Here is an 18,566-nt window from a genome sequence, read left to right as displayed (position 1 = left end):
TCAGATGCTACCAATTCCTAGGACTTGGGTTAAGTAACAGCAAAGAATGGGCCTAACAGTTTAAACCAATCCAGGTTTCTTGGCAAAGCACAATTAAGTTTAGTAAACATGGCACACATTGATATTGCTCTTGGCATCCTGTAGGCTGCCTCATTTTTTCATTCTTAGATACTTCTAATTAAAAGAAAAATGAAAGCTGGAATTCTACGAAGAGAAGTACCAGCTATTTCTTTTCTTCCTCCCCCCACCCACTCCTTTTACAAAAATGTTTTTGGGCCCCGTGGGCTTCCTGGGAATAAAACTGATGATATATTGTGACCTGGTTCATTGCTTAGTAGGGTCACTACTCAGTGTTATTGTATAGGGATATGCAAATTCATTCTTCAAGGATGGGATACTCTGGAATTTCTCATCTCCAAACAGTGAGTTTTATATGTAACTATAATATTACATTCTGACCCTGGAATCTACTAATGTTTTGTAGCTGCTCAGGGAGTGATGAAATGTGCTCTAATCTTCAAGTTTTAGTTTCTCTGATCCACTTCTCTGAAGTCTGTTAGAGTGAATTTCTTCTGCCACAATTGAATTATATCTTTATCTTTTAATTGTCAGCTCACTCACTGGTTACAGGACTTAACGGGTTAAAGTTTTTGAATATCCTTGAAGTGTTGCTTATGCACTCATTGTTTTAATGTCACTTTTAGGCAATTTGAATAAAGGTTCAAGATACTCTAAGCAATGCTAAGCGTGCTGCTCTTTAAATCGATGGTAGGACTTTTACAAAAAAATCTACATATTTCTCTACCAATTACATTTCTTTTGCTGAAAAGGAATTTGCTTTTTTGATTTCTTTCAAAGGAGAAGAAAACTTCAGTGAATTTCCCAAGTGTACAGTGTGGTGTTCTTGCACTGTTACAGTATGGCTATGTGCTATTTGAATCTCTCTCTTTGAACAATAATATCTGCAGCTTCCCTGGAATCTCACACTTCAGTCAGATCCTGTGGGAACTCCTCCCATGCACTTTTTCAGACCATGAAGTATGTCAGCAGAAAGATGTGATGGAAAGATATATAACAGGAAACAATATCACTAGGAATAGCTTGCTCTCCACCACCTCCAACAGAAAAGTAAGCTCAAAAATAGTCTGAAGAGAATTTTGAAATTCTTAAGCATCCTGAAAATAAGAAATGCAGAAGCTTCTTTTCCAGAGGAACGAAGGATATCAGAGTATCAAAAAGACTGGGGACATTAAGTCATCTAGAGGACATATTTGGGAAAGAAAAGCAGATTAACAATCATGCCATATTTAGATTTTTTTTTCCTGCAGTTTGAAAGGGATAAAGAAAGAAAATGTGATAGACATATGACAGAAAGAGACTTGGAAATAGACTTTTGAAAAACTGCAAGCTCTGTTTTGGCACTGCATTACATTAAATACATATCCAGTAAGGGGCAGAGGGAAGCTTTTGGGATCCCACATTATCTGCCCTCTGTATACTTAATTTTTTTCCATATCACTTGTACTAAAGATTGTGGTTCTAGAATCAAAGGACTCATTTTCTAACTTTAGTAAAATGAAGATAATACTGAAGATTGTTATGCTGATGTGCAGTACGTTACAGTAGAAATCTATGCTTTCAGAAGCTTCCATATACAGTACTTATAAACAATGTGTTTTCATGTACAGGTAGTCCTCATTTAGCGACCACAGTTGGGACTGGAAAGTCACTTGTTAACTGAAGCAGTTGAAACAGCAACTGTGCTTATGATCCTACTTCAGCTTTCCTTTGCTTTACAGACCTGTGAAGGTTGTAAGTGTGAGGACTAGTTGTAAAGTTACTTTTTCATCACAGTTGAAACTGCAAATGGTCACTAAACAAGGCAGTTGCTAAATAAGGACTACCTGTATAAGACTGCTCATTCAGTACCTTCGGGACCACCTTCTTCAGACAGAACTCACCCATTTGGTGCATATATTGTGGGAAAAGCAGGCTGGATTCTTGCTTTATCTAATTCTGTTGTATAATTCTATTTTTCAAAATTTTCTCTAAATTTGGAGCGAAGTGACCTTGACAGAGGTTTGCAGAAGCCTAAGCAAAAAGAGCTGAAGAATTTCTGAAAGTCCAGAACAGTGAGACAGCATTCAAAAACAGCTCAGACAGTTGCCTCCCTAATTCACTGAACTATATGAAGGAAAAGGAGATACAGAACAATCATACTTTCAAGATTCTGTTATTATAGCCAATCTCAATAAAAATAGTTTTAGCCTTCCTGTAGAGTTTATTTCCTTGTCTAGTCTGTCTAGTGTGGATGACAGCTACCTCATACTTAGCTGAGAATACATCTCAGTGGAATCGATGAGGCTTATTTCTGAATAGAGAGGTATTGACCTGCACATTTCTAGAGATGTTGACACAAGTAAACTGTTAAGCCTGTCACCAAAGTTTTCAGATATTTTTAACAAAGAATAGGCAAAATCCATTTTCCATATCTTTATAAGAAGCAAGCAAAGTGTACAATAATCAGACCCATCGTTAACAACAAATGGAAGCGTTCCCATGGCTATCTAGAAAATATGAAAGGATTATAGATTAAAATAGTCTGTTCGCAGCTGTGCTTACCAAAACATACAATGCTCTATGCTGAGTTTACATTATATCTAAGCTAAATTTGCATTACATCTTACAGCACAGAATGACTGGAAATCTTAATGCCTTTGTAGTTTTAGTAAGGATATCAGAGTATCAAAAAGACTGGGGACATTAAGTCATCTAGAGGACATATTTGGGAAAGAAAAGCAGATTAACAATCATGCCATATTTAGATTTTTTTTTCCTGCAGTTTGAAAGGGATAAAGAAAGAAAATGTGATAGACATATGACAGAAAGAGACTTGGAAATAGACATAAGGTGACAAAAACCTACAAGTCTTGGACTCATTTTGAAGAACTGTTCATTTTAACATTCCCCAAAGAAGAAATTAGGTACACGTACTGAAAACAAGCCCTTTCTTTGTCCTGAGAACAGCATGCAGAGATGGTTTCTTCTCTCTCAGCATTACTTGGATCCTGACCACTGATGCTGATTGGTGCACTGAAGGAAACACAATTGTTCTACATTCTCCTTGAGCAGCATTTCCAAAAAGATTACAGAAGAACAGAATTTAAGATGCAGTCACACTCATGGCACAAAGTTAATATTTGACTGATATATCCAATTGTGCTTTGATATAAATCTCATTAGTTTACTGTTTAAAAGTGTGTTCGAAACATACTAAAGATTTCTCATGCTGGAAGAAAAAAACCCTAGACTGTTTCTTGTAAATATATCCTAAGTTCCAGTTACTGTTTTAGATACATTTGTGAAGAGTTGTTAAGAATTACCTGCGACAAAGAAAAACCACTTGACATCACTGCCAGCAATTTCTCCATATTAACAAAGAAAGATTTGAGAAATACCCAGAAGAAACTGTGTAAGGGTTTAAAAACAACCATGGCCATCTGCAGTGATGATCATTGGCTTCAAATTGATGGGCACATCTGGGAGATCAAAGCTTCCCCCCTTTTAATTTTGTTTGCACACATTCCATGCACGTAAAAAGGGACAGGTTTCAATCATCCAATCATGGCCATCATTTTGAAGCCGGCGACCATCACTGTGGACCCCTGCAAATAACCCAGGGAAACATACTGGAAATATGACAATACCCAGACAATAATAACGGGAATTCTGGTAAACCAAAGAAGAACTTATGGACATTTGCTTATGCTATTATGCTATTGCTAAACAGTCAACTGTTGAAAACAACGATGCCTATTCTGTATTGCATGTGGTTGCTTTAGATTTCTTCTGGTGGCCACTTGGAATCTAAACAGAACATTGTCATCATATGCCCTTTTTCTTAGTTATATGGTCAGCATCTTTTAATATCTGCTGTCAAAGTACTGACTTAGAAAGACCACTACACTCAACTTCTCCAGACAAACTCCTATGTCAGGGCAGCCACGCTCAGAATAAGACTCAGACTCACTTAGAAGGTCTAAGGATTTCTGGTTTTATTTGAACGGTGTGCGTGCAAAGAGAAAGACGGGAATCCTTGTGTGGTGACAGGGTGCCCTGTTTATACTTTGCTGGTGGATGTTGTGCTTCTCTCCCCTCAGGCCAGGACCGGATGGGTGCTTAGACCGCGATGCGTCAGCTGATGGGCGATCCCGGCGATCTCCTTTGTCTTCCTGTCTTCGTCCGGACCGGGTGCGTCCCCTGAAGGTGTTTCCCCGATCTTCTGATAGGCGTTAACTAATGCATGATGGGTGCCCCCATTATGTGGGGCATTACTCTGTGGACATGCGTGCCTGAGGGAGGTGTGAATGCATCCCCGGGGAGAATGGGAAGGCGTTCCCCTTGCCTCTTGATGGGCGCTACGTTTGGTCTGAAGGGCTTATCTATTGTGATGGGGTTTCCCTTCTGGATATGGGTGCTTGAGGGATTTAGGGATTATGCTTATCCCTTTCCCTTACCTAATGTGCATGTTCCCCGTTGTGATGCACATATGCCTTGCAACAGGGAACATGACATACTGCCCCCCAAAGAAGATCTTAGGGTGCTGGTTTGGATGGGTATGCTTCATGGAAGTTCTTTACCAACCTTTTGGCTGAGACATGTTGGGCTTGGACCCACTCTGGGTGTGGGAAATGCCTCCATTTGACCAGGTATTGTAGCGTGCCCCTTTGCCTCCTGGAGTCAAGTATTTCTTGGATTTCAAAATGTTGTTGCCCATCTATCATGATGGGTGGAGGCGGGGGGGGGGGTTCTGTGTGCCATTTCGAAGGGGTGGCTGGTTTCAGGAGGGCGCAGTGGAAAACTGGGTGTATACGCCTTAGATTGTGGGGTAAGTCCAGTTTGAAAGTGACTGGGTTAATAATTTCTGTGATGGGGAATGGTCCGATAAATTTGGGTGCCAATTTCTTGGAGGGCTGTGGGGATTTGATGAACTTAGTGGAGAGGCAGACCCTATCTCCCACTTTGTAGTTCGGTTGCGCTGCCCTGTGATTGTCTGCAAACTTCTTGTATGTAGCTTGTGCATCGGCCAGGGCTAGCTGGATGATGGGCCAAACCGTACCCAGTTGAGCTGCCCAGTCATCTGGAGAACAAGGTGGGGTGTCTGGTTGGGGCAGTTCTGGGATTGGCAAAAAGTCTCTGCCATAAACCACCTTGAAGGGGGTGTGACCTGTGCTTTGGTGTACTGCGTTGTTATAGGCCACCTCTGCAAAAGGAAGCAGGTCCACCCAATTGTCCTGTTGGTAGTTAATAAATGCCCGCAGGAACTGCTCCAGGGTAGAGTTGAGGATCTCTGTAGAGCCGTCTGTGTAGGGGTGCCAAGCCGTTGACAGTGCTTGCTTTGTGCCAATGAGGTTTAGGAACTCTTTCCAGAACCTGGAGGTAAATTGTGTGCCCCTATCTGTCACCAAACAGTAGGGGGCACTGTGGATTTTGTAGATATGGGTGAGGAACAGGCGTGCCAGCTGCTGTGCAGAGGGGATGGATGCACAGGGTATGAAGTGTGCCTGCTTGGAAAAATAGTCTTTTACCACCCAGATTATGGTTTTCCTTTGGCTGGGTGGCAGGTCGACTATGAAGTCCATGGAAATCTCCTCCCAGGGACGGGAGGGGCTTGCTACTTTCTGCAGCAGTCCTTGGGGTTTCCCCACCTTCTGTTTAGACCTTGCACATGTGGGGCAGGATGTTACGTAGTCCTTGACATCTTTTCTTAGGGTGGGCCACTAGAATCGCCTCCTGATTAAGTGTAAAGTTTTTACGAACCCAAAATATCCAGCCGTTTTATCATCGTGGGAGCGGTTTAACACCTCCGCTCTCAATGGTTCTGGTACGTATAGGGCTTTTTGTTTCCATGCGAGCCCATGCGTAATAGATACATGGTGTTGGTTGTTTTGCAACCATGTATCTTTTTCGAGGGCTTGGGCGAGTCTTTGTTGCCAGTCCTGTGAAACTGACCTGCACCTTCCCCCGTTTGCCGGTGGTTGCTCTGAGGCGTGTCGGGTTTTAGTCTGGCTGCGTGTGACAGCAGGGCAGCCCAGCTGTGTGTCTGTCCATACAGTCCCTACAATGTCCGGTGCTTGGCCAGCATCTTGAGGTCGTCGGGAAAGGGCATCCGCCAGGAAGTTTTTTCTCCCCGGGATGAACTTAAGTTTAAAATTGAATCTGCTAAAGAATTGCGCCCAGCGTACTTGCTTTGGATTGAGGCGTTTCGGGGTGCTGAAAGCCTCCAGGTTTTTGTGGTCAGTCCAGACCTTGAAAGGGCAGGAGGCCCCTTCTAGGAGGTGCCTCCACGTTTCCAGGGCTGCCTTGACCGCGAAAGCCTCCTTCTCCCACACGTGCCATCTCCTTTCCGTTTCCGAGAACTTGCAGGAGAGGTATGCGCAGGGCTTCAGCTGATTGTCAAAATCGTGCTGAAGGAGGAGCGCTCCGATAGAAAAGTCTGAGGCGTCTACCTGTACGACAAAGGGTCTGGCGGGGTCAGGATGCTGTAATACTGGCTCTGCCATAAAGAGGCTTTTTAGTCTTCGAAAGCCGTTTGACAATCAGCTGTCCAGTTTAACAGCGCCCCCGGGTTTCGTGATTTACGGGTGTCTCTCAGGCCCTTTGTCCAGAGGAGGTTAGTCAGTGGCAGCACAATTTCCGCTAGCCCCTGGATGAAACCCCTGTAGAAATTCGTGAACCCCAGGAAACTTTGAAGTTGTCTCCTCATGCGCAGGCGCTCCCATGCTAGTATAGCCTGGACCTTACTGGGGTCCATTTTGATCCTCCTTGCCGAGATCTGGTAGCTGAGGTAGTCGATTTGCTCCTTGTGAAATTCACACTTGGAGAGCTTTGCGTATAGCTCTGCCTTGCGGAGTTTTGTGAGCACTGACTTTACGAGGCGTTCGTGCTCGGCTTCATTCTCAGAATAAATTAAAACATCGTCCAGGTAAACAAGCACCCCCTTAAACAAGTGGTCGTGCAAGACCTCATTGATTAGCTGCATGAACACACCCGGTGCCCCAGCTAACCCAAACGGTAGAACCCGGTATTGGAACGACCCCAGCGGGCAATTGAATGCCGTTTTCCATTCGTCCCCCTCCTTTATTCAAATCCGGAAGTAGGATTCCTTAAGGTCTAATTTTGTGAATATTTTGCCCTTTGCGAGGTGGGCTAGAATGTCCTTTATTATGGGCATGGGATATTTATTTGAAACGGACACGGCATTGAGCCTGCAGTAATCTGTGCAGAGCCTGAGGGACCCATCCTTCTTTTCCCGAAAAAGGACCGGGGCTCCGACTGGTGAGTTAGCCGGTTCGATAAACCTCTGTGCCAAATTCTTGTCAATAAAGTCCCTTAATGCCGCCAACTCCCTTTGAGTCATGGCATATATTTTTGGCTTTGGTAAGGTTGCCCCCGGGATCAGTTCAATGGTGCAGTCTGTTTTTCTATGGGGGGGGGGAGTTTGTCAGTCTCCTTTTTCCCAAAAACGTCAGCAAAGTGTTTGTATCTGGCAGGCAGGCCCTCCGGGGTTTCTGCCTCCAGGTGCTTTGAGGTCATTGTCGCCCTCCCCATTGCGGCGCAGGGAACCCGATCTCCTGTGGGTGCTTTGTAACACCCGTCTGAAAAGGTGATCTCTCTTGTCGCCCAATTTATTTGGGGGTTGTGATGCCCCAGCCACGGGATCCCTAGTATGAGTAGGGGTTGGCCCACCAGTGCCACGATGAAGGGGAGGCTTTCCTCGTGGTTGCCGAGCCTCATCGCAACTCTCTCTGTGTATTGGGTGACTGGGCCCCCTCCCGCTGCTGATCCACCCAACTGCGTGAACACCAGTTGGTGCTGAAGTGGATAGCAGCGGAGGTTGAGCGCGGCCACCAGGTCTGGGTGCATGAGGCATTTCGAACAACCCTAGTCGATCAGCGCCCAAACCTTCTCTGTTTTCCCCCTGTGGGCCAGGGTGGCTCTCACATATAGGGTAGGACAGTTGTCACTCACCCCAAAGTCGTTGCGCCCTTTGTTATCGTCCACCTGTCTTTTGGCGCTCTTCAAGGCAGGTGGCTGGCATTTCCCGCCGGTTTGTCACTTCCGCTTTCCTCGTCATCGGTGACATCAGGGAATTCCCTTGCCGAGGTTTCCCCCTTCGCGGCTGGCCTTTTCTTTGGCGTTGGGGCTGGTATGTTGGGAACCTTTCCCTGGCTGTCTCTTGTCTTTGCTTTCGGGCAAGCCGCCACCTTGTGGTTCGCCTCTCCACACTTGAAGCACTGCCCCTGGGCAAACCTGTGCTCTCATTCCTCCCCCCAGGGTCGGGGCGCCGGTGTCGTTGGAGCACCCCCAGATCGGGGTCCTCTTGCTGTTGCAGTGGTTTGTAGGGACCTCTGGATGTGCCGAAAGGTTTCTTGAGCATTCTCCGCCTTTCCCACCAGCCAAATCCATTCTTGAGTGGTGGGGTCATCCCGGTTTAGCGCCCATCTTAAAACGTTTAAATTAAGCCCCTCCTTGAATTTTTCCGTGAGGGTGGATTGTGACCAGTCCCGCACTTTGCTTGCAAGCGCTTGGAACTTGCTTGCGTAAGCCACCACGGAGCGCTGTCCTTGCCTGATTTGCCGTAGTGCTCTCTTCGCCGTTTCGGTCTCGAGGGGGTCTCTGGAATGGGAGTCCAGAGCAACCAGGAACGCGTCCACATGCTTGAGCTCTGGGGCGTCTGCCTGGCATAGATGGACGTACCAGTCAGCCGCCCTCCCCCTGAGTCTGTTGGCAATGGCGTTGATCTTTCCCTGTTCTGTCCGGAAGCAGAGTCCGTATTCAGCCATGTAGTTCCTCGCATTGATGAGGAAGAACGACAACGTGGCTGGGTCACCATTGAATCTTGCCACGAGGTCTCTCACTCCCATCGTGGGTGGGCTCCAGGGCACCTCCGGACGCGTGGTCCTTCTCCCCTCCGGTAGGAAGCTGTCGTCCCGATGTGGGGATTCCCTCAACCAGGCTCCAGGTGGTGTCGGCTCAGCATCCACTCGCCTCCAGCCTCTTCCCAGCTGATGCCCTGCGGAAGAGCGGGCGGGGGGAAACCCTCTCCCAGGCAACCCAGTAGGGTGTACTCTGGCATGGTCAGCTCCCTCCTCCCGTGCTGCGCCCTGCCGCTGCAGCTGCCATGCTTCAGGGTCAAGCGGGGGCGGGGACGAGCTTCTGGCGCTCCGTTCGCACTCACCCCAGTTGCTGCCTCTGCGCTCCAGCGCTAGTTCTGCAAGGAGCCGCTCGATCCGTGCTTCCGTGGCTCCGCAGCACGAGTTCTCCATGGCGCCTCCCACGGCTTGCCCGCTCCGCCAGTGATCTCCGCCTCTCACTGTGGGTGCGTTCCATTGCTCCCACACCGCTTCGACCATCACAGGTAGGGATTCCCCCGTTGCGTCGAGGGTGACCCATTCCGCCTGCGACTCACTGGTGGTCGCCCTGGTCACGTTGCGGCTGGGTTTCTCCACTGCTGGGCATCCGCTGGTCCTTACCGTGAGGTTGCAGGTGCTGTCGCCGGTTCCCGGGTGCTGCTTCATCGCTGCGTTTTTCCCTCACAGACAAGTCTGGAAAGGTGCTAGCGAAAAAATTTGTTTGGAGATTACCGTCTTTATGTCAGGGCAGCCATGCTCAGAATAAGACTCAGACTCACTTAGAAGGTCTAAGGATTTCTGGTTTTATTTGAACGGTGTGCGTGCAAAGAGAAAGACGGGAATCCTTGTGTGGTGACAGGGTGCCCTGTTTATACTTTGCTGGCGGACGTTGTGCTTCTCTCCCCTCGGGCCAGGACTGGATGGGTGCTTAGACCGCGATGCGTCAGCTGATGGGCGATCCCGGCGATCTCCTTTGTCTTCCTGTCTTCGTCCGGACCGGGTGCGCCCCCTGAAGGTGGTTCCCTGATCTTCTGATAGGTGTTAACTAATGCATGATGGGTGCCCCCATTATGTGGGGCATTACTCTGTGGACATGCGTGCCTGAGGGAGGTATGAATGCATCCCCGGGGAGAATGGGAAGGCGTTCCCCTTGCCTCTTGATGGGCGCTAAGTTTGGTCTGAAGGGCTTATCTATTGTGATGGGGTTTCCCTTCTGGATATGGGTGCTTGAGGGATTTAGGGATTATGCTTATCCCTTCCTCTTACCTAATGTGCATGTTCCCCGTTGTGATGCACATATGCCTTGCAACGGGGAACATGACATCCTAGGAAAGTAGATTTCTGACTGAAGGTTATAAAAACTTTCAAACCATAAGAGAAATTTGACAACATCATAGAAACAATTACCTATAGTATATGTGGTAGGCTCCTCTTTACTGTGTGAGCTGAAGAGCAGACAATTTAGAGCAGGGAGTTAGTCTTGGTTTCCTAAATGATTTCATCCAACTGTAACAGTCTGTCATTCACTGTCTATCCATCGACTAGAAAGGCATAGGGAACCTGAAAGCTTGCCTAGCTCCAGCAAGCCAGCCAGGTCAATGTCAAGAGATTGTGAACTGTAGTCTAAAACCTGTCTAGAGCATCAGATTTCTAACCCCTGATATCTTTTGAAACAGATATCAAACAGACAGCAAGAAAAAGAGAGTGGTTGTGAGTCTACCTGACAGGAAACAGACCTGGGCAGGTAGCCAATTACGTCAACTTTTGAGTAGATCCACAAGAATATAGTTCTAATATTAGCATAATTGTAACAATAAATATGTACTAGAATTTATATACCATGCAACTCATAAGTCTCTACTGCTGTACACAACCTTTAAATGGATCTCTGCAAATAAGCATAAAGGTTACTATATATAGCCATAGCATCCTGAATTGTTATATTTCCTTAACCTCATAAGCAGTAAACTCCAAGAGGCGCATCATTAACTGGCATATTGCCTTCTCATGTTTGAACAAATTTGACTGTGCTTATGGCATATAGTCATGTATGTAGCAGTTCATGTGCCTGAACTCTCACATTCCACTCAACAGTAAAAATCTAGCCTGATTCATCAGAAATAAAAAGAAAAACAAGTATGCATTGGCAATTTAAAACAGATGACGACCAAGTGTTGGAATGAGAGAGGCATAAGTGCAAGTTAGACAACAACTGTACGAATCAGATTTCAGGATGTTAACAGCTGAGATGTAGAACCACTTATGCCTAAACCCACAAAAGCCTTTTAGATGAATGATACAGCCATTCATCTTGTTTGGACTTCTCGGAGCTGGTTGAAAAGAAAAATAAAACAGGGAAAAAGGGGTGAACATAATGATTATAGCTTATTAATAGTCAAATGTGGTTTGCTTTGAAAGAAGAAAAGACACTAAGGATCCAGGAAAATATTTAAAAAGCTTTTTGTTGTAATTAACACTGGACCTACTGGTCAGCTTAAAGGGTTTTATTACACCTCTTATTCATCTCATTTACTGGAAGGTTTCATTAGATGTTTTTAAGCCAAGGAGCTCCAGAGTTGTCAAGCTCAATATAAGTGAGGATGCTAGACTTTTAATAGTTTGGTGTCAAAGAAGAACTTTGGGACACTCCTTTGCATTCTACTGCAACTTAGTACAGGATAAATGTTCCCTTCCTAAATACTTCTTTCTATGAATGATTTAAAACACTGTATTTTCCTGTTGAACTGAACAACTATTTCAGTAGTTGATATCCAGCAGCAAGGCAGTGGGGGGTGGGGTGGGGGGGATTTGTATGTACTTCCCAATCATGTTACAGATGTCACATACATATGAAAAGCTAGCAAGCGTTATGACTGAATGCAGATATATTCTGTATATGAAGATCCCAAGTTTAAGGCTCTTGGCTGAAAAATTTGCAGTATCACTTCTAATTAGTGTGGACAACATTAACATAGTTTATAGGGGCCCACATAAAAACTTCATTACTCTAATTTGCTGCCCCTGGTACCCCTTCCAATCACATTTGCCTGAAGTCAGTGAATGAGTACATTTTAAGGTAGAAATTACTTGCAACGCAAGCCCTGAAACAGGCCTAACATAGATTTTTTTAAAATAACCCTAGGACCTCTCCTTCATAACAAAAACTCAACCATCATAGCCTTTGCTATTGGGAGGAACAGACACATCAAATCCATATACAATGATAGCTGTCTGATACCTTTATTAGCAGAAAAGGTATACAAGTTGTAAAGTTCTTCAGTTCATCAAGAATACCACTGAGTGGAATACTGAAACAAGCAAAAGCTTGAACCTATTGCTCCAAAGCGCTCTCTTCCCTCGAGCAGAACCAGATCAGCCCTGGTCGAGGAAGCTGAGATTGATGAAGCAGATGTTAGCTAGAGATCAAGCAGAGGATGCTTTGGGATAGATAAAACTGAGTACAGACTGAAGCCCAACTGAAAACTTTTTAAAAGTCCTATTTCACTGCATTTCTGAGTTCTACATTAAAGAGACGGAAGTTACTTTTTCAGCATATCCTCCACAAATATGCTACAGCAGAGAAGCAAGAACACACAATGGATCTGCATGTTTTTTTGTAGGTAATGTTTATTTTTATTTTTAGAGATTATTTCTACATTGCCTTTCTGCATAAATAAACATTCAAGGGAGCTTACAACAATAAAACAACATACAAGATATAAAGCATGACAGTCGATCAATACAATTAACAGAATTAAAACCAGTATCCTTAAAACCAACAACAGTTAAAGTCTTGGTGAAAGAGATACATTTTCACCATTCTTCTAATTACTGGGAGAAAGAAGGCCAAACACACTCCCCAGGAAAAGCATTCCTTCCAGAGAAATGCATAGGAGAAACCATTTTCCTAACACAGAATACCTGAGCTGATCTTCATAACAGCATAACAGGGTCGTAACAGCAAAGGTGGTCCTTGAGATAGTCAAGTCCTAAGATGTTTAGAGCTTAAAGTTCAATACCATCACCTCCACATATGCAGGACAGCCTACACTGGAATGACAGATAACTTCAGTGTCTGCCAAATAGAAATTTAATTCTTTTTATGCGCTTTATACATAATATTCACTGAAACACGTTAGTTGCAGATATTGGAAAAGAGGAGAAAGTTTTGGTAAATTATAGGTACAAGAAAACAATACTATTTCTATTAGGAAAAAAGCTAAGGATGAAGGGCATAATGATCTGTCCTAATACACCAGCAATGTTTTAATCTTTATACTTGACTTTATAAAGGTGAGTCAAAGGTTACTGAAGAAGAAATTAATCATCTTAATGCAACGTAACCATTCCAAAATGGCGTGACCAAGCTGTTTATTTAGCTACATCTCTCTCTCTCCAGAAAACAATAGGCACTACTAAGTCTCTGAAAACAGTAAATTTCCTGCTCTCAATGGCTATCCAACTAGTGGCACAAGATACACATATCCACAAGTAATATGTTGGAGATTTATAAGGATGCTTTTTTGAATGGAGCTTAGTAACTTCTTTTAATTAGCATATATAATTGATTTTGAAGGCTAGTAAATATCCTACTTAATGCTCAGGCTATCAACAGATTTCCCTTATAAATATAAATCTCAAATTTTTGACAGGTAACCAATGATGATTACCCATCCTGCACAATCTGATAGCTTTTATGAAAAGCTGGCAAGCCTTGGGTAATATTATCAGTGTTTTAAATATCATTTCAAAGCACTGAAATGGGCTATGGTGGTCTCTTTAGATGTAAAAAAGGCTTGATTGGGTAGGACTCCCTTTGGGTCCATATTCTGAAAAAGGGTTACATCAGGAATCATAAAGGGGGCTTTTCCATTTCTGTCCCATTCTTTTGTACTGCTTCTCTCCCTTTTCAAGATTAGAGTAGCATTAGGGAAGCCTTTTTTTTTCATCCGTTCAATTGTGTGCTAAGGCAGAACTAGAATTCACGGTCTCCCGGTTTCTAGCCTGATGAGTTTAACCAGTACACCAAACTGGCTCTCTTAACTTAGCTCCTTAGATTTATTTATAACATTTTATTTATTTATTTAATTTGTATCCTGCCTTTATTATTTTTATAAATAACTCAAAGTGGCGAACATACCTAATACTCCTTCCTCCTCCTATTTTATGCTATTCCACTTCTGGAAACCCTGAATGGTTAGATGGTAGGGGAATGCAGCTAGATATTATGGGGTTCAGGCCTGGATATGGGATGGAAGTGGCATTGGTTGTGTTTTTTGATGATCTCTGGCAGGAGTGGGATGGGGGTAGTGTGTCCATTGCTCTACTTGACCTCTCAGCAACTTTTGATACCATTGACCATGATATTCTCCTAGAGTGGCTTCAGGGCTTGGGAATGGGAGGCACTGTGTTGTCCTGGTTCACTTCCTTCCTCTGTGGCCATTACCAGTCAGTGTTGACAGGGAGCGAGAGGTCTGACCCTCAGTCCCTGCTTTGCAGGGTTCCACAGGGTTCAGTACTTTCTCCGCTTCTGTTTAATATCTACATGAAGCCACTGGGTGAGATCATCCATCGCCATGGGGTTAGATATCATCAGTATGCTGATGATACTCAGCTATATATCTCAGCCCATGGTGAGCCAAGCGATGCCATGACCTCCCTTTCACAGTGCCTGGAGGCTGTTAAGGTCTGGATGGGGAGCAGCGGGTTGAAACTGAACCCTGGAAAGATAGAGCGGCTCTGGGTTTCAGGCTCTCATTCATGGAGAATTGCCATCTTTGGTCTTGGATGGCATTGCAATACCCCAGACAGACCCAGTGTATAATTTGTGGGTTCTCTTGGATTTGCAACTCTTGCTCATGGCCAGGAGAGCCTTTGCACAACTACGGGTTGTGTGCCAGTTATGCCCTTTCCTGGACCAACAGGCCCTGCCCACAGTCATCCACACCCTAGTTACCTTCCATCTTGCTACTGTAACATGCTCTACATGGTGCTGTCCTTAAAAAGTATCCGGAAGCTTTAGTTGGTTCAAAATATGGTGGCCCACAGGGTTTTATGCAAGTCTAGATTTGCACACGTGTCACCTCTCTTGCGGGAGCTGCATTGGTTGCCGATTTGCTTCCAGGTCCAATTCAAGGTGCTGGTTATCACCTTTAAAGCCCTTCATAGCTTGGGACCAGGTTATTGGAAGGACTGCCTTTTTCTAGTTATATCTACCTGATCAACCTGATTGGGAAGGCAGGGTATGTTATGTCCCCTGCCCCCATTAAGGAGGTCCATCTAGTGGGACCGAGAAGAAGGCCTTTCTGTAGTGGCTCCCTCCCCATGGAACATCCCTGAGGAGATAAGACTGACCCCCACCTTAGTACTCTTCTGAAAGGCTCTGAAGACATGGTTTTGCCAGTGGGCCTGGGGATCCCAGGTTTATGCAGGGCCCATCAAGTGGTTTGTTTGAATGTGGTGTTGTCACCAGGAGGGTTTTCTATTTGGGTTTTATTTCTGTAAGCCACCCTGAGTCACCATGAGTGAGTTGGGTGGCCATACAAATTTCTTTAATAAACAAACCATTTGAGTAATGTTGGGGGAATATCACTGTCTCAGCCATCTTCAATTTAAAGGCACAGTCTGTGGGATGTAGAAACAAAAGGTACAGTATTTAAGATCTTAAAAGATCTTTGAAAATGCTTTATCTTTCAGTATTGAAATAAAGGAGTTCTGTCAATTGTTACTTCAGTCTCTGCACCAGTGATTCTATGCAGCTCTTAAAATTGAAGAAAGTTTATAGAAGCTGCCTGTTCTAGCACCTATGATTCATTTAAAAAACAAGTTACATCACTGGCTAAAATCTGCAGTGTTTCCTATCTCTGGCTTCAGGTAGCTTTTCTGAATTATTCACCTCCAAAATGTATTCTTTGAAATTAATACAATTTTTACTGGCGTACTTGTCCTTTATTAGGCATAATACGGAACTATGGCACAGACCATAGGAGCTTAAATTCAACTTGTACTGTCCCTAGAAAGCTGGAAGAGACTTCACAGTTGTTTACCGGTTAGTATCGATTGGACTTATGGATGGATGGCATGCTTATTTTTAGAATGTCCTATTTACATTTTTTGATAATATTTGCTGAGTGTTTTCATTTGTAATAGTTTTATCACCATCATTTGAAATAGCAAGTTGGAGAGACAAGTTTAATTTTGTTGGAAATAGCTTCCTTGAAAGAAGGAAGGAAGGAAGGAAGGAAGGAAGACAGGGCTAGAAATACTCTTTAAATCATTTTGCACAGCTCAAGGGGCATTGTAAGCACAAAAAGAAAGCAAGAAAGCAAGAAAGCAAGAAAATTGTCATATTTCATGCCAAGGATCTCATCCCTAGCAGCGATTCCTACTGTTTGGGTAGCCATTGTTAAAATTATACTGGTATCTTAGGATGCCCCATTGTGGACAGACAATTCCAGGTTGGTTGTACAAAAATAAGACACTGTTCTATTTAGATAAAGTTAAAATGATAGCAAGCAGCATGTACAATATATATTTGTAGAGAAATTGTCTGATTTTTTAAAAAAATCAAGTTATTTACAATCATTGAACTTAAAGGAAAGATCAGGGCTCCAGTGTAATCTGGGAATTCAAGTATGATAGGCAAGTATGTGCATTTAAGATTCACTAACAATCTCTCAGCATTGTCTGTTTGATATGAAAGGATATTCAGTGGTTTGGTAGGGATTATTATTATTATTATTCATTTTAGTCCACCTTATCAGAACTGGTAAAGATGATTTACAATATACTGTATGTCCCAAGCATTTTTGCCCATTTGGACTGTAAGTTTTGAGCTTTGCATGAAACAAGTACTAAAATGGATGTGCAAGTAAAAATTAAGGTCAGTGCATGGCCTGGAGAAAAAGCTGTTAAAGCAAATTGATTTGGCTTCAGGGTGTGCTGGACATGTATTATTGCCCTTCCCAGATTTTTCCTCCTAAAAAATAAAATTGTATGCATGTCTAAAACAATTTTAATATAAACAAATACTTGGCTTGTAACTTGCTTTTCTCTCAATAGAATTTAAAAATGGCTAACATGCATTTTGCTGCCTTAAAGCCACGATACATAACCCAAATACCACCAGGGCTACATATGGCCCTGAAAAACTTTGGAATTGGCTCCCAGTCCTTCCAAAAATTGCTACCAAACTGTATCTTTTAATGTGATAGGAGAAGTATGAATACATGGAAAGTAATCCTATTTGCTGTATTTAATTAACTTCATTAAATCTAAATGATAAATTTACTTTTAGCATAGCCCTTGGCAGGCCTATGGAGCAAATGGGGCTGTGAGCTCCAAAAAGTTGTACAACTCTGCCTCAATAAAATGATTTCTTCAATAGCTCTTATATATAGCCTTCTTTTCACTTATGTTCATAAGGAGCCAGGTATTAATAAAATGTAATATTTCACTCTTCAGTTGAGTGACAAGTTTCAGGACAACTTACAATTACTGTATAATACAAAGCAATAGTTATATCCATTTTCAGTACGAGAAGAGTAAGAGACTAAAAACATAGGAGGGGTGGGAATAGATTGGCAGCCATGAATATGAAAATCAGAAGCAGTTGAGCACTTGCCTGATGACAAAAAGACAAAATGCTCAGTGCCAGTTCAGTCTGGTGAGACTGCAGCAAACAGTTGCCCCACGGAAGAAGAGTTTTTCTGTTAACTACGGGAATCATTCCAGCCAGCAGAGCATATTGCAGCACACAGATTTGAGTGGGAGTTGGTGGTCTTTTAGATGCCCAAGAAATACCCAGCTGGCTTTATGACCAAGGTAGGACTAGAATTCACAGTATCCCAATTTCTAGCCTGGTGCTTTTAACCACTACAGCAAACCACTTATGTACCAATGACAAAAATGTCCTTGGATTAATTATTCTGAGATATTTTTTAAAAAAAATGAATAAGGAAAACTAATTTCTATAGAAACAGTAAGGCCTACAAAAAGTAGATGAGGCTTACTCCAATCAATTTAATAACCTGATTGTTTGGTTTAATTTTCATCTGTTCAATCATGTCTGACTCTCAGAGACTGCCTGGACAAGTCCCTGCAGTTTTCTTGGTAAGGATTTTCCAAAGTGATTTGTCATTGCCTCCTTCCTAGGACTGAGAGACAGTGATTGGCCCAAGGTCACCAGCTGGCTTCGTCCCCAAGGTGGGACTAGAACTCATGGTCTCCCAGTTTCTAGCCTGATGCCTTAATCACTACACCAAACTGGCTTTATTTTATTAGATTTACTTCAGTTAAAACAAAGCAGCATACACTTGCAATTCCACTATAAAGATTACAACAATAAACCTATCAAATAGAATCAAACAGGACAGTATCAGTCACATCTTGCCATGCTGAGGAATAATCCAAAACCAGGAAAGACCAAATGTATCAGTTCAATTCCAAATTACATTCTGGAATAGCTAAGTCTTAATGGCTTTCCTGATGAGAGCCAGGCTGGTGACCTTGGGCCAGTCACTTTCTCTCAGCCCTAGGAGGGAGGCAATGGCAAGCCACTTTGGAAAATCCTTGCCAAGAAAACTGCAGGGACTTGTCCAGGCAGTGGCCAGTAATTAACACTGACTCAAAGGCAAAGTAAAGTAAATGAAA

The sequence above is a fragment of the Candoia aspera genome, chromosome 8 (genome assembly GCF_035149785.1).
Source record: "Candoia aspera isolate rCanAsp1 chromosome 8, rCanAsp1.hap2, whole genome shotgun sequence".
In the NCBI taxonomy this organism is placed as follows: domain Eukaryota; kingdom Metazoa; phylum Chordata; class Lepidosauria; order Squamata; family Boidae; genus Candoia; species Candoia aspera.
The sequence above is the reverse complement of the archived record's forward strand: the minus strand, read 5'-3'. Positions refer to the sequence as shown.